At 38.8% G+C, this 23389-nt stretch overlaps 1 protein-coding gene across 10 annotated transcripts in view; it reads left to right on the forward strand.

The window, feature by feature from the left end:
* Positions 1-23389, forward strand: part of map2 (microtubule-associated protein 2) — a 92802-nt gene that overhangs the window by 14017 nt on the left and 55396 nt on the right. For 9 of the 10 annotated variants that reach the window (XM_051403924.1, XM_051403931.1, XM_051403927.1 and 6 more), the window contains one exon: positions 14878-14930. The gene's annotated coding sequence lies outside the window, so the exon portion shown is untranslated. Of the gene's footprint in view, positions 1-14620; positions 14720-14877; positions 14931-23389 lie in introns of those variants that run through there. The other variant, XM_051403926.1, reaches the window with a different exon arrangement.

The following is a 23389-nucleotide window of genomic DNA, read 5'->3' on the forward strand; positions in this document are numbered from 1 at the left end:
TTTGTTGGGTTATAGACTGTGCTTGGCCCCAAATGTTATTTTACCTAATTACCTTCACCGCTGTATCCTCTAAAGATGTATTCACCCCCAGAGTTAATTTTACTAAGTGGTGAGATGCATGCATGCAGTCTAACCGTTTACAGTATATATAATGGACGGAGCTTCTGGGTCTAAAAAGTGAAACAATATGTCTTAAAACTTGCAATTTTGTGTAAAAGCCAGCAGGGGAAGCTCCATTTGGCTTCAATAACACACTGATACCATTTTTTTTTTTTTTTTTTTTTTTTTTTTTTTATATAAAATTAAAAATAAAAATTATTTTTTTAAAATTTTAAAAAAAAAAGGGAAAAATTTAAAATTTTAAAAATAAATAAAAAAAACCAAAAAAAAACAAAAAGAAAAAGAGAAGGAGAAAAGGGAAAGGGAAAGTGTTTAAAAAAAGGGAAAAAAAGAAAAAATTTTTTGTGTGGGGGGGGGGGGGGGGTTGTGGGGGGGGGGGGGGGGGGGGGGGGGGGGGGGGGGGGGGGGGGGGGGAGAGAGAGAGAAAAAAAAAAAGAAAAAAAAAAAAAAAAAAAAAAAAAAGAGAGGGGAAAAAAAAAAAAATTTGGGAGGGGGGGGGAAGGGGAAGGGGGGGGGGGGGGGCCAGGAGGGAAGAAAAGAAAAGGAGAGAGGGGAGAAAAAAAAAAAAGGGGGGGGAGGGGGGGGGGGGAAAAAGTAAAAAGGGGGGGAGGGGGGGGGGGGAAGGGAGGGGGGGGGGGGGGGTGGGTAATTAAAGGAAAGAAACCATAGTTTTGGTTTAGATAAAAATTAAAAAAGGGGGGGGGTGGGGGTTCACCTCTTCTAACCATAAATAATTTTTTTTTTAAAGGGGAGGGTTTTTTTTTTCCTTTTATTTGGGGGGGGGGGGTTCCCCCCCCAACCCCAAATGGGGGGGGGTTCCACAGGGGAGGGGGGTGGTAACTGAAGGCTCTCTACCATGCACTCTAATGGAGAATGAGCAACTTCTCACTTTATATATGAGGTCAGTAAACAGTTTCCTAAAGAGTTTATGGTCTCAATCACATTCTTCAATGCATTATGATGTTCATTTAGTAAATTATGGTCCAATTTAGAGTAAAATAGACGATAAAGCCACGTATGCTTTTGGATGTGGCTACCTTATGAGTGAGAGGGCACTCTCAGTGAGTCCATCCAGTGCATTGCACGAAACTCAGCTTAAACAATCAAACTAGGCAGTGCTGACCAAATACAAAGCTAGATTCTGTTACTGCAATGCCTATTTCTCACTTAAAATCGTTTCAGAAACATATTTTGGTGTACTTTTTAGCTGTAATAAGAGATTGTGTGTGACCAGGTGAGCCGCCATTGTTTCCTGCTAGGGACGCGTTGAAACTGCGCAGTCAATGAGCGCAGATCAACTCGCAGTACCTCACCGTTGCTGGTTCACGCTGTCTCTATCTAACTGTCATGGTGACAGCCAAAATGCTGATTTGAGGCTTCAAAACGGTACACAGACCAATGGGTGATGTCACAATAGGTTCACACATGATAACTCAAATGAATTTAAAAAATGTGTCTAATACATTTATATTTATGTTTTTTTTTTTTTTTTTATGTTGCCCCCTAGTTTTGCATTCATTTGATGAAATACCGATCGAATAACAACCCACATTAGCTTTTGTACTAATGTCTCCTTTGTATCTAACAAACATAAACAGACGTCTTGTCCTGTGCTTAAGCTTTTTGGTTAACACCAAACAAACACTCTCTGGGGAAAGGTGCACGGCTGACATCAGTTTGCAGGCAAGTGGGCCAATTAGCTGCTCAGCTGCAGCACATTAAACCTCTTGTAAACGGGCCTGCAAATGTCACTTTGGTGTGGTTCGATGCTGGTCCGGTCCCTAATCTTCAATCCCACTAACAGCACACTGTCTGCTCAGGACATCTAGCTACAGCGCAAGTTTGTTTACTTTGTGTCATGTTTCCCACGGTGTAACACTGATACCCTGACAGCCTGCCAGCTGTTGTCAGTCAAACCCAGACATCAGCAACACTTTTATTATCACACTTTATCACACATTATTTTAGACTGCAAAAAGGGATGAATAAGTGTTATTTCATTTGGATTTTAAGGCAAAGATGTGAGTGGCTTAGATTCGCCCAATGTGACTCAAATGTCACAGACACACTCCGCAAACACACAGTCCTCACTCATGTTGCTAGCTAGCTATTGCTAATGTGTATAGTCTGTACGTAGTCTGGAGTTTGTTTGAGGCCGAACCAGAGTGCAGATTAAACTGACAGCCTGCAAATGCTCTAAGATTACAGTTTGTACAGTTTTGATAATCTATGTTTAATATTTCACCACATTAACCTAATATATTTTCAGTCATGAGTCATCGTTCCACTTTATCCCCACAAATTTGGTCCAGTGGCTTTAGAGCAGCTGGATTGTTTGCTAATGTATCCCAGGAGTTCCCACTCCGCACATCCATTTGTCATCAGCAACAGCAGCTTTTTGAAAAAAAAAAGAAAAAAGAAAAAATCAATTTTTCCCCCTGTGATATGAACCTTTACTTAGGCTGAATCAGCTAATGCTTTTATCAGTTGCCATGGAGACTGACTGAGTTAGTGTGTTGCTGTGGAAACTGAATGGCTGCTCATCACCGCCCACAGCAACCCTCCTCACTCCTTCCAGCCAACCAGCACCGCACAAACACACCTTTTAAACACAAAACACACACACACACACACACACACACACACACACGTTACGCCCCAGTAATTATGTTTTTCAGATGTAGCAACTGTAAATATGATTGATATTGTGTATGTTGTAGTTCAAACCTCACAGACAGACAGAGTATTACTACATAAATGTGTAATGAGCTGCTTTGGCAATATTGTTCATGTAACAGTGAGGCATAAATTGAATTAAGACAGGGAGGATGATTCATTGGTCAACATAACTGGATGTATTGTTCCTTTTATCCCAAATGTCACAAAGCACAATAACCGCAGCATTGACGTTATGTATTTGGCCCTAATTTTGTCAAAGTAAGAGTATTTTAAACATAGATGGATAGCGGGGAAGTGGACTGTGCTGCAACAGAGGTTTGAGAAGTTTGTAAAGACATTTTGGTATATTGTTTTTAATACAGATTTGTATATACCAGGACCCTGAAACTAAAGCAGCTAAAAGGAATTCCGCCATCATTCATTTGTATTACATACACCTGTGCTTTTCCTATTTTTGTGGCATGACAAAATGTCTGCTGTGAAAATGGTCTGTGAGGAAGGGGTTTTTGTTCACAAATTGATCCTGCCTCGTTCACCTCACACAGTTCAATGTGACGAAACTTTTACATGCAAAATATTCTGCCAATCTGTGTTCATTGGATTGACCTCTTGTTGAAGAAACATTGATTGTTTATACTCTCCTCTATATAACTGCATGGAAAAGTAATGCAAACAGCTGAAAAATAGGGATGCTGGTCAACAATGAGTGTGTGAGGCTGATAGAGTTTAATGACAACAAAGTGATTAGAAGAAGAAGTTGTATAATTTACAACTTGTGGAATGCTGCAAGCCATGGTAGCGCCCAGTTTACAGCTTTTAGCAGTTTATTATTACAACCCTTCTCCACTATTTCCTATCCTGCCTGCTTTCTGGCACATTATCAAGTAAACTGTTTCAGATGGGTTGTGTCACTAACCAGTTACATCCTGTTATTTTAGTATTTTTTACCCCAGATGCATCAAAGTATATTTTATTAACAATGTAAATTATAAAGCATTGCTAAATTATCATACTTACGGCATTTTGAATAGGATATAAAAGGCAAAATGTTAACAACAGTACATTTATGATTTTATCTTGAGGTAAGATTGAGATCTTACTTGACCCACACACTTGAGCAGCCCTTCCTGCCTGCCTGTTTATTAATTCAACAGTAGTTGTGTTGCCTGCTGTGGCTCTCCATTTCACTGCTCCCTTGATGGTTGTCTCTATGATAGTGATACATACAAAAACTCACACGTACACACACACACACACACACACACACACACACACACACACACACACACACACACACACACACACACACACCACCTGAGAGGTCCACAGAACAGGCTTTGCAATGACTCCCATATGGTATTTAATGAAGGATACACTTAACACAATATTGGACCAGTGTGTTAGAACAGTTTTCTCAATAGTGTTTTAGTGCTAAAATTATCTTTAGTGCAATATATGTAGGCCAGAGGACAGAGGAGTTATTATTAAAGCTGTGATCAAGACATGTTTTCAGTTGTAGGAAGCGCCTTTTTCATGTTTTGCATGGTCCTTATGCATGCCTCACTTTTGGTTTGCTTGCTTAGCATTGGATGTACAGTATGTTATCCAGTTGACATGCAACATACTAATTGTGGGCATATTAACATGCATTAGTTAAAGGTCCAGTGTGTAGGATTTAGTGGCATCTCATGGTGTAGTTGCAGATCACATCTCCCTCGCCCTTCCAAGCGCGACGGAGAAACTACGCTGGCAGTGAAACGTGCAAAACTCCAGCCAGTGTTTGGTTTCTCCCTTCTGGACTACGGTAGAAACACAACCTGCGATATCTGTAGATATAAAAAGCTCATTCTAAGATAAAAGAATCACAGCTTTTCCTATTTTCAGGTTATTATATACTAATGAAAGCATAGTTATGCATATTATATTCCATTTTTAGATCCAATAGGGCCTGTAATGTAATACACTGGATCTTTAAGGTGTCTGCAGATGTACTTAAATGTAGTTTACTTATTTAGAATAGGGCAGAAAAGCAACAAGTAAGGTCATCTGTAAGCAGTGGCAGATTTATATGGTCTCAGGGCATATTCCTTTACATAGATCTTTGATTGTACTGTACAGCCAACATGTCTCAAGGTGCCACAGCACATTCACTCGACGAAAAGCATGGTTGTCTCTTTGTAATGAACACACCAGAAACATTGCTGTTATAAGAAAAATAATATGAGCACTGATCTAAACATTGCTTTTGCCACAGATTGTATAGCAAGTGATCACAACAACAAGCTCCTCATATGTGTGTGTGCTATTCAGTGTCTGTGCTTGCACTGTAGGTATTTGTGCTCTAGTGTGTTTGTGAGAGATCACAGACCAGGGAGTGTTCATGAGCTTGCTGGTAACATAATCAAGTGGTGCTGTTTATATTGCTGCCCACGCAAACTCATAAAGAAGCTGTGAAAACGCTTGCTCTGTTGTAAAGAGCACCACCATCTGAAGCTGTACAACGTCTGACGCCGACAGGGCAAGCCTTTTATTTGATGGTACATATGGTGGCTTCTTTTTCACTGTGACTGTTGGCTGTTGAAACAGAGAGAGAGACTCCAGGGGGAAGGATACAATGAGGAAGGTGACCGAGGCAAATACAGGAAAAAGAGAAAAAAATCTAATTTTAGCAAGGTGATTTTTCTTTAATGTCTCTGAGCCTTTGTTATTACTTCTATCTCTTCTTTTTTTTTTAAATACAGCAAAGAAATGAAATGCATTGAACAGGAAAAGAACAGGGAGAGGAAATTCACTTCCATAATTTGGAGTAGGAATGGGTTTTCTGAGAGTTACACTATGTTTCTCTCCTTTCTCATCCCCCAGTTGATTTCCTTTTCTCTGTTTTCATTTGCAAATGGAAATTAGGGATTATTTTGGTCGACCGTGGAGGAAATACTTGTCTGGAGGAGCCACAGTGCTTCAGCAGGATGTTTTCTACCCTTAAAACATACACATCACACATTATGCATTGTGGATACACTATTTACCGTGATAAGATGACACATATAGTGTTTCACTACTATTCAGCAAAAACATTCTTTTGAATGGTGGTACTTTCCTTTAATAAAGTTACTTTAACCTTCTGACCCTTTGACAATATTTCTTTTCACACCATTCTTTACATCACTTAATCTTTTAATTACACGCACTTTATTTCAGGATTAATTCTTTTTATTTAAATCCAGGGTTGTGGCTTTATGTAAAAAGCTTCAGTAGTCACCAAAGTGTCATTAATTAAGAATAGAGGACAAAATGTTGAACTAGGGTAGTAGATGCTAAATTAAGGGTTGCATGTTGACTAGAAACAATTCGGGCTCATTAGGGTTTGATATAAATATTAAACAACTGGCTGGATAATGAGACCCTGATATGAGCTGTTGTTTTGAAAAGGTGGCTGCAGAACTTTTAAAGTTGTTATTGCACTTCTTACAATATTTTAATATTAAGTTTTCACAATTGCACTATTTTTTTTTCCAAAATGTGGAGGTATGGCCCACTACCGAAGCTGACCTGGTTGGCCGGTGTGGTGCGGCATCTCTCTCTGCCCGATGTGGTAGGGGAGTGTAGCGAGGTGTATATATGGATTCGTCCAGTTTATGCGTCCATGCACTCTCCCTCGTGTACAACAAACACACAAAACATTGTCCATAACTTAGTTGTGGGAATAGTGTGGAAGTTCTTGAGGCTCTGTCCAAGCAGATAACCAACAAATAACCAACAGATAACCACCACATAACAATTAATGCTACAAATATAATGCACAGCGTGTAAGCACACTTCCATGTCAGAGTGGCAAGCTGGGAGGGGCCTCCCTGCATGGGCTGCAAGGAGAAGGAGGTGCAGAACTTAACAGGCCTCCTCACTTCTCCCTAAACTTATGAGAGAGCAGGCAGAGGCAGCTGGCAAGCCCATGGCAGGACTTTGGGGAGTTAAACACCACATGTGGCTGTAACACTCCATGCTGCAGCAAAAGGACAGGCCATTTCTACTGAGGTTGCCTTGGCCTTATGAACTTAAAGAGAAATCCGCATCAATGTAATAAGTAACTGTGTATAGAGTGAGTTTTTTCATTCAGAAAATCAAGATTACAATGTAAATGGATGTTTTCTGTTTGTTTTCTCATATAGTGAGATATTTGGTTTGACTTGTGAAATGTTGAAGACCAGTAGTGATGAAAAGAAAAGATATGTGAGTTATTGTCAATAGTAGTAATTAGAGCCCCAATAATATATATCAAACTGCATTGTGTCAATAGAGTTAAACCTCTGATGGTTCTAGATTTTGCTATAAATCACCTGCTTTTAAAGACACTATTTAACTGAAGCAGATGAACAAATGTTCTTGTTCAAACAACATCACTACAGCAGCCATTTTTAATGTGGGCCCTGTGTGTGCTCCAGCTGAACAGTTCAATGCAGCATCTTCCAAACCCCACCCTGCTCAAATGTGACTGATGTGGGTTCAGAACCAACCACAGAGTCCTGGGAGAACCCGACCAGCTGGCTGCTTGTGCTTCACTTTTTCCAACATCCCAGCAGTCGCATAAACACACATACTGTAGAACAGAGGCAACAATACAAATGATGAAGCATAAATATGGCTGCAATTATGGGAATATTCATGCATGAAAACATGCAAGACTCAAACACAAAAACATTTGGAGTTTGAGTATTTTAACCATTACATTGTTGCTTTCTGTAACACAAAGGAGCAACACTAGAATGGAGAGAGATACCCCAGCAGCGGCGTAATGAGTCAGTGCCAGGCCCCAATGCAAGATGATCAAAGCCGGTCTTCCCATCACTGTCAGATATAACATGATGTGATGTTCGTGGCATTGTATTGTAGCATGGAGTAAGTCAGTGACCTTAGTTCACAGACTACTATAAATACCTACCGTGATAACATTTAAATTGATTGGCTGCAAATGATGTAAGCTCAGCTCATGTCAATCAAGGTTGAGCGGTCCGTTACCGGCCCTGGACTGCTTCGGGCACCTATACAACTGCATACCTTGTATATATGATAGTTACGCTGTTGAACCTGCTGTTGAGGAGTAGATTCTGTGATATTTCTAATTTAATTCAATACCTGCCAAGTTGCTACTAACCGGACTATGTTACTGTCACATTAAAGTTGGAGATTTATTTTCTATTGATTAATGTGTAATGCGTCATACCGGACAAGGTGTTCATTCAACAATGCTTATGGATGACATGAAGCTTCTCTCTGTCCCTTTATTTATGCCCTGATCTAAAATTGGAGCTGAGGAGACATATTTCACACTTGTGGAATTTCCTGTCTTCTTGAAAAACAGTAGGATTAGATGAAAAACATGAGCACTTGCCTTGACACGTCATTTGCCACAGTTAAGCACAGGTTTGTGTGTGTCTGTAGTCAGTGTGAAAGACACTGGCAGCCATACAGTCAGTCTAAATAAACCAAGGAGGAATATTTTACTAAGTAAAGTAAACCAGTTAAAAGGTTGATCAAGAGTGCAGCTAGAATGGATTTCTAAAGGCATAAAAAAATGTTGCTTATCTTAATTAATAGTTATTTCCTTGATTAACAGATTAAAGTACTACACCCTTCACGCCAGCTCGCTCCCTCTTAGCAAATTTAAATGCATCAGGGAGCTGCAGAGGACAGTGACTTTAGGGGGAGTGGCCTCGACACCAACCGGAGTGAGTGATTTCACTGAGACTTGTGTCGTAGCTGAGCTACTGGTTTAGAGAGGCTAACTCTCTGGTATGTGTGTGTCTGTGGGGGGGCTGTCAGTGCGTGGGATCAAGGTAAGATTGTGGTCGAGTGCTTCTAGCCGTCAAAAGCACGTCCAAACCACTGCACCAAAATAAAAAAAATCTGTATACATTTGAAATTGTGGGCAGCGGTTTCAAAGACTTCCACTTAAAGTTCAGGCTGGGGTAGTTGGGCTGCCCTCCTCCGATTAAGGGATGTTAACACTGTTTTTTCTATAAATTTCATGACATAGAGTAACCAATATTTTAAACAATAGAGGGCGTGCTGAGCCATTGTCAACCCATGAAATGCTGATTTTTATAAATTTGGTAACAATATCAATATTAACGCAATATTTGATGTGTTTCATCACAGTATAATCCTAATAATAATTATACAATTATGTTTTCAGCTCATAAAACACAACATTTAGTATAATGTTTTACTTTAAGGCTGTATAGTTTGGTGTTATTACAAAATCAACATCTGACTCATCCTCACACTTGTGCCCAGGGAGAAGAAGGAACGTTAGACTACTGGTTACTTTAGGGAGAAATGAAGCAATTAATGGACTCTGATTCGAAAAGTTATATGGAATCTTATTTCAGTTTCTGTTCCTCCTAGTCTTTTCCCAACCCCAATTACTTGCCTTCTTTTTTTGTCCTGCTGCCTCCTGGTGTGTATATCCTGTTGGCATAATGAGCTTTTGCTGCTTTTCTAGGAGGGCACAGTCTATTCTGTTTTCCCCGGTGTCCTGTTTCTGTTTTACCAAAACACAGGTAGCAACATAAGTACTCTTTGTGCTTTTTTAGTGAGAGTACCCTTGTGGAAACATAGCTGCATTATTGAGGAAAAGGGGAATAAAACTGGGCATAATAAATGAACACCTCCTATTAAGTCAATGAATGCCAACGACCCAGCCACTATGTGCCCTTGGTGTCACATTTGAGCTTTACATGTTTTGTCTTCCATAAACAAACTGACTTTTTGTCATTGAGTGCGACCTACCTCTGTCATCATTAGTTAACATAATGAGAATAACACACCCATTCTTCTGAGCACAGTGGGAACTCCACATGTAGATCCAGATATCAAAACAACACCTTTTCAGTTAAATAGTGTGAAGAATATGCATGTTTTTTCCACGGGCCTGTTCTTTTTAGTCATTTAAAGAAAGACAAATCTGCTGCTAAGTGCCCTTGGGAATAAATCCATTTATTATTTCTCTGGATGTTGATGTCCTCTGATGATAGTGGATAATTTGATTTTTGAATCTCATTTCAGGGATTTTGCAGACGCCAACATAAACTGGATCAAGTTTTCATATGTCTGTCTTCTTTCGTTTCTGAGGGAATTGCTGAATCTAATCTCATCACATCAGAGTTTAATTCCATGTGTTTCCTTTCGATGATTAAACCTGTCCCAATAGAAGATAATTTTATGAGTCGTAATAGCCTGTTGTTTCTTCCAGGTTAAAAAGAACCTAACTGTCCTAACACAATATCACAATAATGTATTTGGCAGTTACTGTCTCACCAGCTGAACTCCTGATTTCCTCTTTGGGCTTTGGCATTATGGTGACTTGTAGTTACTTCACAGCTGGGAAGTCCCTGAAAGGGCAGAATCAGTGGAATAGGTGAATCATGTACAAATAAGAATGCTGATGCTAAAGGGTTACACCTCATGCACAACTTCACCCCGTCATTATGAGATGAACGGAGACCGAAAGTCATTCATTTAGGGAGAATGGCGCACAGTAACAAACCAACTTTTGATGCTGATTTGCTGACAATCAGTACAACCACAGGTATAAAGTGGATGACAGGAGTAGCCTTCATAAACCAAATATTTTGGGGGGTTTTCAATTTGAACTTTTTTTAATCGTTGTTTATACCTGCGTAACATGATTTTTTCCCAGCCCATTCCCTCAAAAATAGATCTTTATTGGGGGGCTTTCCTGCTCATGATAACATAAATACTTTACTATGGCCATTGTTATACCATTTCACTAATCATGGGAACCTAGCATGGTCCCCAAAAACCAGGCTTCTAATTTTGTTTGTGATTACTGCCTGCTGTTGGATCATAAAGGCAGGGATTCCCCGATGCAGCAAGGACCAGGCTTCCCTCCATGTTGTTTTGGCTGTCTGGTCCAATTTCGTCAAGGAAAGAGCTCCGCTGAGATATTCCAGGGGCGGTAATTGATCTCTAACTTTAGCAGAGCAAGTTGTATATGTGGTGTAACGTTACCTCCCATTACTTACCCATATACTATATATGTGATTAAAAAGGAAACCTTTAAAAGTGGGGGGCATTCCTATCCTTGAAATGTATTAGACATATTCATGCTTGCGTCATCACAGCATGACTGCAGGTCCAATGTCACCTGCTTGTATATCTATTTACCCATTTGGCACTCCCTGCTGACAAAATTGCACTTTTAATACAGCAGAAGTAATTTCTGTGACACAGTGACCAGGTCCAGGGGTTAATCATGGACTGGGTCATGTGTGGAATCCAGCTTCTTTGTCAAACACCATTTGATCAGATTAAGAATAGTTCTTGTTAATAGGAAGCTGAGCAGGACAACCTGCTGAGGTCTCTGAAGAGGTGTAAGTTCCCATCCATCGGTGGAAAGCTGCAAAGGGCAACCAAGTTAGTGTATACATAATTATTTATAAAGGATGTTTGCATGAAGATCATATTTTAATGATCTGATTCTTTCTCAAACATGTGTTCAGAAGTTTATTTTACAAAGACAGGTAATAATTCTGATGCCAAAGCATGTTTCAATGACAATTGAAAAAATCAGGGCTGCCTGCAGCTAACAATTATTTTCATTATTGATTAATCTGTTGATTTTCTTGATTAATTATTCTACAAAATAAAAAAAGTGAAAAATGTCTGCCCCAGTTTCCCAGTGGCCAAAACAAAAGTATTTAAAAACAAAAAACAAACTATTAGTTATTAAAATAGTTTACATATTTTTCTATCAAAAAGCTTATCGATTAGTCAACCAAGCTGCTCACCTAAAGACTTTGTATGTATAAAACTTCTTCCATCCTTTCATCCATCCATCTTGTCTGCATGTTTCAGTAGTCCGTCTAAAGTCTGCCTGACAGAACAGAACTGTTACTATTTTAAGTGTTACAGCTGTTTACATCAGCGGAGTAATGGCTAGACTTAATTCGTGCTTCGTATAACCCAAAGTGTCTTTTTTTTAATGTGCCCCCCCCTGCTGGCCCTCTGTGGCATTTCTTCTAATCCTGTTGTCCTTCTCTTCAGGAGTACAAGATTCAGCCTAATTGGGCAAGTAGACAACATGTTGTGTTCAGACTGAAAATAGCACTATGTTTAAAAAAAGAAAAAATCAAAACACAAGGGGCTTTGTTTGTGTGGGCATGGTGATACAGATACCAGTGAGAAGATAAAGGGAAGTACAGTTTGAAGACTTATCTGACACACTGCACTGCATGTTATGTACATACAGTACCAATACCCCCTAAATAGCGGCCCTTTTGCAAGAGGTCTTTAAATACCCGTTGATAAAACTGTAGCAAATGTAAAAAAAACAAAACAAAAAAAACTTCTGAATATATTTAATTGTTTTCTCTTTATCTTAATCTCTATTGTTTACTGTTTATTGTTTACTTTCTATATTTAGCTAAGAGTTTATTGTTTATCTTATACTGTATTTCTTTATATACCTCTTCTATTTTCTAGTGTTTTGTAAGCTGCTGGAAATTCAATTTCCTTGAGGGAGTCATCCCAAAGGGATCAATGAAGCTAAGTCTAAATCTGTGTCTAAGTCTAAACATTATTTTGTTACCTCATCTTCACACAACTATTCTGAGGCCCCGTTGGCACCCCCTGGCAGCCCTCAAGGGGACCCCGACTTTGAAAAGCAGTGCAGTGCTGAGGTTAGGAGCAACTTTAGTTAAGCAGACCTTAAAAAAAACCCTGAAACCTTGATATTCAAACTCCCAAACAACTAAAATGAACTGATTACATAATATCTTTAGAGACAAATGCAAATGCAAAAATGTATTGAATCAGCTAGTCTGTAAAGAAAACACACTTTCCCAGTTCCCTAGACCTTGAAGAGCACCTTCACATCGTTTTCATGTTACAGCACATTGTGTATCAGCGCCTGTGCACCAGCCAACCAGAGACTTGTGATCTGAGGCAGTGATAGTTGCAACTATTCAATCACACTTCTGTTTGGAAATGCGTGTACCAAAAGGTGACAGGAGCTCGCAACAGACTGTCGAAGCTTTAGGAGGAGGAAACCTGATTCTGTCTTGGACATGGAGGAGTAGACGTAGAGAAGTTTATTTTTTTGCCCACTCATAGATAAATTCATGTAGGAATTTTTCTTCCTAGTTGTACTTTGTGCAAAAAGCAGAGATTTTTTTCTGATGGTGGAGCCTCTGCAGTAAATGGGGTCCCAGGCTTTGTGCTGAACACATTCAGCCAAGAATATGAACATAGCTCTTGTTATATGCCTACCACATTTAGGGGCTTTGGACCTGAACTGTGCCTCCCCTATTACATTCATAGACATAATATCATGGCACTCCAGTTAGGCTTTGGGAATTTGGCATTTCCACCAATTCCAGGTGTTGTCTTCTGTGTATATTTATTGGACAATGACCTCTAATGTGCTCTGGATGAACCAAGGATGAGTGTCAGTAATTCCATGTCTGAGCCAGTGGTACAAAAACACCAATTATTATTTTATGATAACCTGTTGCCAGCATCCAACAATGGCTCAGGAACAGTATTTTTTCAATTACGGAGAAGTTCTGGGTCAGGTTCCTATCCACTGCAGTATTGAGCTTACTCAGTTTGGTGTGTCCATGGTCACAAGCTTTGGTTTAGATTGGGTTTATTTAGAGGTGATCGCTTTTTACAAAAGGGTGATAACAATGAAGGGACATTGGTAGGGCTGTACTAGAATCTGAATTTTCAGAATGAATCAGCAGTTTAGGCAGGAATAGAGAAGAGGATAGCTATAGATTTTTTTGTTGTTTTTTTAAATCTTCAACATTATTCCTGATATTATTTTCTTCAATACACGTTACTTACAAATTTGAAAAATAAATGATCCTTGACTGCAGCCCAGTTACACAACAGTCAAGTTGCCCCACACTAGGTTAATCAGAGTTTATAGCCTGGCGTGCTGTTATCCTGCGTTGTATCTGTGCACAATGTCGCAGCTAAAGAAAAGGCAGCGATTCCACTGACAAAATGAGATGTGACTCTTGACAAATGATTCAAAATCACTGACGTTTGGTACCACTGACCTTGTTACTGATGCTCTTTCGTTTGGCTGGTTTTGGTGCCTGGCAAGGATACCCCTGAGGTGTAAGGGTTGATTCAGGATATGTTAGAGGGACTCTATGTCTCAGCTGTGTGATTATCTTTACGCTAAGTGTCAGGGTTAAGTAAGAGGAAAAAAATCACATTATTGTCCAAATTGATCATAGGAAAGGATGAATATTGGAATTGTTTGCTGCAAAGTATTTTGACATGAATGATTTATAGTCTATTACTAGTTCAGTGCCATTCACACTGACATGAACTCATTGCCCTCTTGCTGAGATACTCCCAGTGGGCCACAGTGTCTACACATGCAGTATGTTCAGACGGAGGCTGTTGGACTGAAGCCAATTAGTGTGTGTCTGCTCTTGTGTGCAACTGTGTATCTGTTAAACAGAGCTGCATGGTTTGTGTTTACCCTTTCATGAAGCTTGCGTGTGTGTGTGTGTGTGTGTGTGTGTGTGTGTGTGTGTGTGTGTGTGCGTGCGCGTGAGAGGAGGAGAAGAGAACCAGAGATACGTCTGAGTCTTTGTGCTGTCGAATGAATGCTGCACATGTGGCATTAACAAGCACAATACACACACACACACACACACACACACACACACACACACACAGATAAGCTCTCTTGCTGTCACTATCTCTTTCTCTTCTGTGTGCTCTGCTATTCCCAGCTGGGTGATAGCAGAGGGCTTCCTTTAGATCCACAGCTGATTGGACACCACTATCAGTCCTACTCTCCCACCTTAGATGCTTCTTACTACTCTCTCACCTCTGCCTCTACCGCTTCCTTTCCATCCGTCCCTAGGATATACTAGCGGTGTGTGTGTGTGTGTGTGTTTGTGTGTGCGCTAACCACAGTGCCACCTGCCACTGCACTCCCAAAGTACTGGCAGCCAAATCTAATCTCTCTCCCTCTCTCCCTCCCTCTCTCTCTCTCTCTCCCCCTCACTATACGGTTCTTTCCCCTCTCTTCAGATCTCGGATGTTATCCCTTCTCCTGAGCTGTGGACAACATCCTATCTAGCCAGGTGAGTCTCTCAATATCTCCCCCTCTCTCTTTGTTTTGTCATCTCACCCTGTCTCCCCCCCCCTTCACTGCTTATGGATCTCGGTGCTGCTGCAAAGATGCTGCGTCACTGTGCCAGTTTCATATAGACACAGTTGTAATTTTTACTGTAGCACTGAGGTACTAGTTGCATTTCTCTTTTGTCCCACCTGTTTCTCTGTCGATCTCGGTTAGCTTGTTGTACTGGGGGACGTGTGTATATGGGGGTGTAACTGGAGTCATGATTGTTTCTTATGTTTTTATGAATCATCCAAGAGAACAAGCATATAGGGCAATATTCATTTCTATCTAACATTGGTTTAGTCATTTTCCTTGAGTGTATATGTATGAAAACAACAGGCTATATGTGTGTGTGTGTGTGTGTGTGTGTGTGTGTGTGTGTGTGTGTGTGTGTGTGTGGACATGTCTAGACACTCCCAGACATTCCCAGTCATTCTGTTGGGCAGTTTCACTTTCACGTGGTTCAGGTGCAGAGTGGAAAGGCACATTATCCTCACTAATTGAGACACTGTAGATTCACTCTGTTTGTCCAAATGAATTTCTGGTGTCGAGTCTGGTCACCTCTCTTTCAATTGGAAGTGACAGATTAAAAGGGTGAAGCACAAATTGTCTAGCCACCCCATCCAGAGGTAGGCTCACCAACTTCAGATCGTTTTGCCTTTGGATCCTATTGGTTAAAGCAGCACAATCTGGCTAGCTTGGTGGATAATGGCCATGTGTTGTTTACTGATATTACCTCAGCTATTTGAGGCTGCAATAATCTTAAGAGCCACAGTACAGCGTAAACACTTCCAACCTGATGGACACAATTTGTACCTGAAATTGCACTCCTTTTCTATCAAGTCAATACCAAACACATTAACATCAATTTGAATCAGCTGAACTTACTGCACCCCTTCACTGATATGGCGTGCCTTTTATATCAACAAGTAGACAGGTAATGTTTGGACAAAGATGTAATTACAATGCCTATAAAAAGTATTCACCCCCCTTGGATGTTTTTTGTTTCTTTTATACATGAAATCATGGTCAATATAATTTGGCTTTTTTGACAAGAAGTTGCAAAAAAAAAAAAAAACCTTTAATATCAAAGTGAAAACGGATTTTTACAAACTAATGTCAATTAATTAAAAATATATAAGGTAAAGAAGATGATTGCATAAATATAAAATGTATAAAAGAAACAAAAGGGGGGTGAATACTTTTTACAGGCATTGTAAGTGTGTTTATTTTATGTTAACCCTGGTACTGTCAATCCCACTGAGAATCAAGGCTCGACAGCTCTCTGCAGGTCATTGTTGGTTTGCTGGTCGATTATGGTTGAGTGGCTGTCATCAACCATTAAACTATGAGCTCACACAAGCTGATTGCATTCTGTCTGCCCAGCATGAAACGGTTTAGAGACAAATGCAAATAATAGGCTGGTGAAGCTAGCAAGCCGAAGAGTTATAAACATTTTTGTCATGATTTGGTCTCCTGGGTGTGTAAGTAAGGTTCTGCTAATTGCTGATGCATTCACACTTATTTAATTAGAACTTAATGCCCTGTGTGTTGATGAAATTAATACTGTATAATAAATCAGGGCTTAGCGCTGTTAGGTTTTTGTTTTGGCTTTAAATTTCTATTAAGCAAATTTCTTTATATGAACGTTATATAAAATTACCCACTTATTATATTTTTTTTGTTACAAATGCTAAAAGTTTCATTTATAATCAACTTTACAACTTCTGGACCAACAAGCTCAGCTGCCAGCATAGGAACTTATTCAAGATAGTTTGCTAGCTGTTATGGCTGGATGTGAAAGTCTGCAGTTGTGTGCCAACATGCTAGTAGCAACAGATTGCTTTTGCACATTAGATTAAGGTGATATTATGTAAAGTGTACTTGTGTATTGTGAGTTGTATTTTTATGAATGTTTTCATGTTTTTACGTGCCTTATGGTGAAACAGAAGACACATTTCCACATTGTAGTTAATAGTGGTATCTGTAACTGCAACATTAAGACCTCGCCAGTGCAAGTCAAAGTTAATCAGTTGACAATAATCAATATGTTGAACCCCAACAAGAAATCATTACATTATCTATTTTATTTTACCTTTTATTTAATGAGTTAAGTTAATTGAGAACCAGTTCCCATTTACAATGACAACCTGGCCAAGAGGCAGCAACAGGAGGCATGTTGATACACTTAAAACATATGTTTAACACACACAAGACAACAGAGGTAACTACTATGTTTCAGACAGGTAAGTTACTGTTGTATCATTAAATATTTGAACGTGTTGTTCCAGTGCTGTGTGTCCCGAGAAAAGTTCCTGTTTAGGGCCCCGAGATTTTCAAAGGCATTTGGGTGCAGTTATTTAGAGAATTTGTAAATCATACAGTACAAAGGTGTTCTGAGCCAGTGGTTTCAGTGATAAGATTCTGCAAAAAAAGGAGAATAATAACATGCATTTTGTGCGGTAATTACCTTGAACTTGTCATATTCCGTGCTACATCTTTTCTCATCTCTCCCTGTCATGCCCACAACAGAATTATACTGTTTTTGAAATAAAGTAGGACATCAGTGCACAAGTCATCAGTCATCAGTCCGTCATCACCTATGGTCAATCTGCATGTGCTATGTCCCTATTACTTTTGAAACTAGCTAGCATGAGTAAAAAAAACAAGAAAAAAAAACCCTGTGAGGGCTTGAGAGGAGGTATGAAAGGCCTAACACACACACACACACACACACACACACACACACACACACACACGCAAGCATTGGCATCTGCAACATTGTCGATATAAAAACAGTTCTCTGTGCAAAAAAATTCAGAAATTCCTGCTCTAAGCAGCTTCCTCATCACTGACAGCACATCAATTAGGCTTTCCTCATATTTAATTTACTTTTTAGATGATCCTAACTGACTACAGGTGACAGTATTCACTGGCAGTTTTTCATCTTTGCTGTCTCTCAAATATTGATCATTCAGCTCCTTTGTATACCTTAGTGCCCCTTTATCAACTCTTTTGCTCTCACTCCCTCCCTTTTAAACACACACACACACACACACACACACACACACACACTGACAGTTTAGTTTGGCCTAGCAGGACACTGTTTGCCAGTTTTCAACAACGAAATGTACATTCAAACATCTGATGTGAAAACACATAAGCCTTCCTTCCATCTCTCTCTCTCTCTCTCTCTCTCCCTGCCGTCTTCATGAAGGAAAACATTAGTGGCATTTCCCAGCAGGTCTGTTTGACCTTCTCTTGTTTGTTTAGCCTCTCTTCTTTTCCTTTTCTCCTCACCCACTCCATCACACTGTTGGCTGAACCAGAAAGGCAGGCCATCCTCACCCGGTTACATTTCCCTCTACATCTTAGCCATCTACCAATTCCTGTATCAGCTATTAGACCCATTACAAATTACAAGCCACTGCAGATATGGAAGAAAGATATATAATTTGTATATTTCATAAATAGGGGTGTAATTACATCTCAATCTCGAACTTCGAACTCAAAGGTAGAATCGACGATGCAGCCACACCCCCAATGTCACGTCCAGCATGTATGCCAAGACGCAAAAACACACACACGTGCTGAACTGCGGCGTCAACACTCCTCTGATTTTACCTGCAGCCAGTTAAACAATACACATCAACCGACCGAAATCGAAGCCCCTCCTGCTACTCTGAAATCACCAGCGTGGAAGTATTTTTGTTCGTTCATTAACGTCAATTAACACTAACTTAGTCTACTCTACTTAGCAAGTGAAAAGATGATCTAGTTACAGTCCAAAATGACTTTAAGGCTTAAAATGCACATTGATAAGTACATATTCCATGAACACTAACATTGGGTCTCTTCGGAGTGTGCTGAAACAATCAAATCATCATTCTGTGTTGTTTCATTTCACTATGTTCACGTCTCTGTTTAATGTTTGTTCTGTTTACAACCTCGCTGTTGGAACGGTTTCAAAATAAAAAGCGGTTTCAAAATAAAAGCCCCCCGAAACAGAATAGGAAAAGGCCAAAAATAACTTATAAATAACATAATGAATGCATTAATAGTAATATTAAAAAAAGATCGAAAATTGAATCGAATCGTGACTTTAAAATCTAAAATTAAATCAAGTCGAGGATTTGGAGAATCGTGACACCCCTATTCATAAACTATACAGTATCTAGGAGCATCTGCAGACACACAAATCACTATCCGCTGTATTTAAAACTAAATTTGTCTCGATATTATATGAATAGATTTATTTCACACCAGGAAAATGGCAGCTTTGGTCAAGTCACCTCGTGCGAACAATCAAATAACTGTACTGTAGCATGATGTTGTTACACCAGAGATTCCCATCGTGGGGATCGGGATGACCCACTCTAGGGGTCATGACGCCTTCTTGATTTTGTTGTGTAAGAAAATCTTATAAAACCTTTTGAAAAAATATACACAGCAGAGCCATATCTCAGTATTTCATGCATTATTATGAAGAAAACTAAATGGAATTATTATTTTTATAGTTATAATTTTTATATTTTTTAAGATGTAAAGTTATAAAAAAAACTCACGGGATAAGGGCACAGTGGAGACCTGAACACAAGTTATATTTAAAGAGCCTTCTAAACTAATAGAACCAGAGGAAAAAGCCTATTAAGTAAGTATGATTTGTTAAATAAAACAATATGCAATACAGACAGATAATAAAGTTCCTAAAAAATATAAGGAAAACTAATTTCTGATCAATATTCACAGGAAACAATCTGCTCACTTATTTTACACAAACATCCTGAAGTTATTGTGTTCACTATTTGGGTTAATCAATGAGTGTTTATTTAGTAAATTATATTAGTTCAGTTCTCTATTATCATTGTTTTGCACTGAATATAATATGAAATATCCATAAAAGCGGTCGTCAGTTTACTCAGTGATAGAAACCTGTAATCTGTCAGTTTAAGTCTTATTACAGTTTAACATAACTATTTATATCTAAACACAACATCATCTTAAAAACAGGGAAACAGCTTTTTTGTGTGTTTAGTGGCTTGTTAAACCTAATCTATTTCCGTGTACATACAACATAATGTGTTATTGATTATTTACTTATATTTGTATTTGCATGAAAGCATCAAGGGGTTGTGTTATATTATTCAGCAGGACTGCATTAAAAATGTAAGCAGTGTGAGGGTGAGGAATGTTATCAACAAGTTCTGAATTATTGAAAAATAAACTAAAATCCAGTTCATTTAATTTATCATTTCAAACCTCCTATAACATCCTTTTGATGTTCCTATGAGGGCTTGGAGAATGTCTTGTAGCTTTAGTGACTTTACATTTATAATTTCTAACTGAATAATAGATTATTAATACAGGGGAACTTTTGCAGCAGTAATGATGATATCTCCATATGCCTTCCTAATCCTAGAATCCTAAATATTGCTTGTAAACAGTGTCATTAATAGTCACAATAATACAGCAACAGAGAGTGGGACAGTCACAATAATATGTTGTTCAATAGCACTTACTGTAGACAGAGAGAGACAGTAATGTCAGCCACTGCAGCAGTGATGTAATGGCCCAGACTCCCCCCACTCCTCAGGCTAGACTTTCTCTTTCTCTTCTTGACCACCTCTCCTCTGCATCTCTTTTCATCTCTTTGTCTCTTGTTTCATTTTCATCTCACTCAGCTGTCATTCAGTGTTCTTTGCTCCCTTTGTTGCCAAGGTGCTCGTACATATTAACAAGTATTGTTAGGAAATATACACATAAATACAGTATTTGCTGATACGTATCTTTGTCTCAATCAAGAGCTTTTTCTATTGTTTGTAATACAGCCATACCAGAAACAATGGCTTGGTAGCTAGAAAAAAAGCTACTTAAGCAAGAGTGTATACCGAAAAGCCATAGAAACATTGTCCAAAAGAGCTGGGGCTGGTATTCAGTGAGCTGAAAGCATCCTCTCTATAAACTCTAAGTATATACATTATTCTCTGATGTCCTCATAAGCAGGGTAATATGCAGCCGGGATGAAGGACGTTGGTTTTGGTAGGTCGCGGAGGAATTCTAGTGCTCTGTCCCCCTAAAGATTGAGAGGAGTTATATTGGTCAGTAATTATAATTCAGATATTCTAATCAGTGCCGTCCAACTCTAAGTTGAATAAGATTCAGTTTATTTTAAGTCAGTTTGTGAAGAATTTGAAAATGTCCACACAAATATCTGTACTTTCCACTCTTTACAATTTCAAATAAGGCTTGTTACTTTTGTTTTAATGTATTTAAGGAGAATTATAGATTATTTTTATTTCATACTATGGCAGATGTACTAACATGAAACAGACCGGAGAGGAAGACTCGACCATGTTTTTGAGTTTCACTTAGTTTTGTACAGAAACAGCCAGTAGAAATGTCCTTTGGAGAAACCAAGAGAGTACTTTAAACTATTACTTGAGTACATTTCAGAGCCTGTACTGTTTCACTTTTACATGAATAAAGAAGTCGAATTACTGTCACCTCTGGTTTTCCAAGATTTTCCAGGAACAAATGTTTGGATTTTATACACTTTTGTACATGCAATTGTTAAAATTTAGAAATACTAGATAGTAACAGAAATAAAAACAATGGTACTCCTGTTCTTGGTTTGATTGGGATACAATACAGTTAAACTCTTTCATAATTAGACTATACGTGCTTCATTCCACTTTAAGACTAGGCCATGAACAATAACTCAAATTATAATAAGACAATGTATGGATTTAATAATGTGCTTTAAATTGCAGACAGCTATGGATGGAAATAATGTCTCATTATTGGACTGTATTGTCCAAGTTTGATGGACTAAATCAATCATGAAGCTGAATAGTACTTTACTAAGCCTGAGTGGATTTGCCATAAATAGACAGAGCAGTTCTCAATACTGATAGTACTTACAGTACCAGAAACTGGAGTTTGTTCTGTCATCCGTCAACTCATCTCAGCCAAAAATGCCAACTGGTGTGAATGAGGTGGCAAATGGTTTTGAAATTGGGATCCTAATATCTCATTGTAACCATTAACATTAAATTATCTCCTAACTCTTTTGTATTTTGAATTTTGCATATAAAAAAACACTCACAATATAGGCCTTACATTCACCACAATGTTCTAACGAAGTCTCTCGCTTGTGTGTCTTGTTGGGATGATGCATGTTAAAAAACCCACTGGCAATGTTTTGGTTGTCATCTTTCTTTAATGATTGAAGCTTAAAATTGCATACGCGCATTCAAACACACACATTCATACATTTTCAGTATCCAGTTATTCTGGGTGAGATTAGGTTAATGAGGAGAGAAGATGATAAATGAGAGGCTAATAGAGAAGAAAAATCACTTTGCCCAGCTTACACTCTTCTATGAAATAGCAACGATTTTTCATTTTCGGTATCACTTACATTTCAGTATTGCTTTTTGCAGGCTGACACACAGAAATGGTAGGAAATGGTGTGAAATAAAGCAGTGGATTACTGTTTATTGATCTAGAGGTTTTACAAATGCAGTAATTACTTGCTTTTTCATCTTCAAGGTTCATTTTAAGGTTCCTGGATTGCACTGTCTGACAAAATGATTGAGCATTATGTCTTCCAATAATGTGTATATTGTTATCTGCCCTTAAAAGCAATGTGGTTTAAACCCCTACTCCATACCTAATGCATTAGAGGGAAAGTTGTCTTGATAGTACATTCTGTGAGCAACAAGTTCACCAAATTAAACAATTAAACAATTAAAATGACACATTTGAAGCCCTCATTCGTCATCCTTCCGAAACAAATCAAATCACTGTTGCAAACTAATGTGACAGCGTTATGGTTAAGGTTTGGTTTGGTTTAGGCACACAATTTTTTCTTTTTACTGTGTTACTTCAAGTTCATCTTTTGGAGAACGTTTTACAGTTTTACTGCAGCATCATACAGGCAGAGGTAAAGGCCTTAGCTTGCAGGGCACACACACTCATTAAAAATTAAGCTTTACATAACTATATGATTCAGTCAAACCTTCTAGGAACTTATTTTACAGTATTACTGAATAATCCAGAGCTTGCAACTTATATATTTTGTTGAAAAGCCTTGAGGAATCAGCACATATATTTTAACTCCTCACATTGTCACATTGCAAATACATGACCTCCTTGCATTTTCAAAGCAGGGAAAAGCTCAGTCACTTGAAACACACAAACATGCACAGACACACACTCACAACACCTCCTGCAGACTGCATTAAATATGGGCTGGCAGGTGGCTGCTGGATGTGCTGTCCCAGGAGACAGAACAAAGCACTCTTATAGTGTGTGTGTGTGTGTGTGTGTGTGTGTGTGTTGAAGGTACAGGGTTGCATAAGAAATGAGCAGAAAGACCTTCAAACTGGGAGAGGAAAGGATAGCTGTGTGTCCAAATTT

Source organism: Dicentrarchus labrax, unplaced genomic scaffold (genome assembly GCF_905237075.1).
Source record: "Dicentrarchus labrax unplaced genomic scaffold, dlabrax2021, whole genome shotgun sequence".
In the NCBI taxonomy this organism is placed as follows: Eukaryota; Metazoa; Chordata; class Actinopteri; family Moronidae; genus Dicentrarchus; species Dicentrarchus labrax.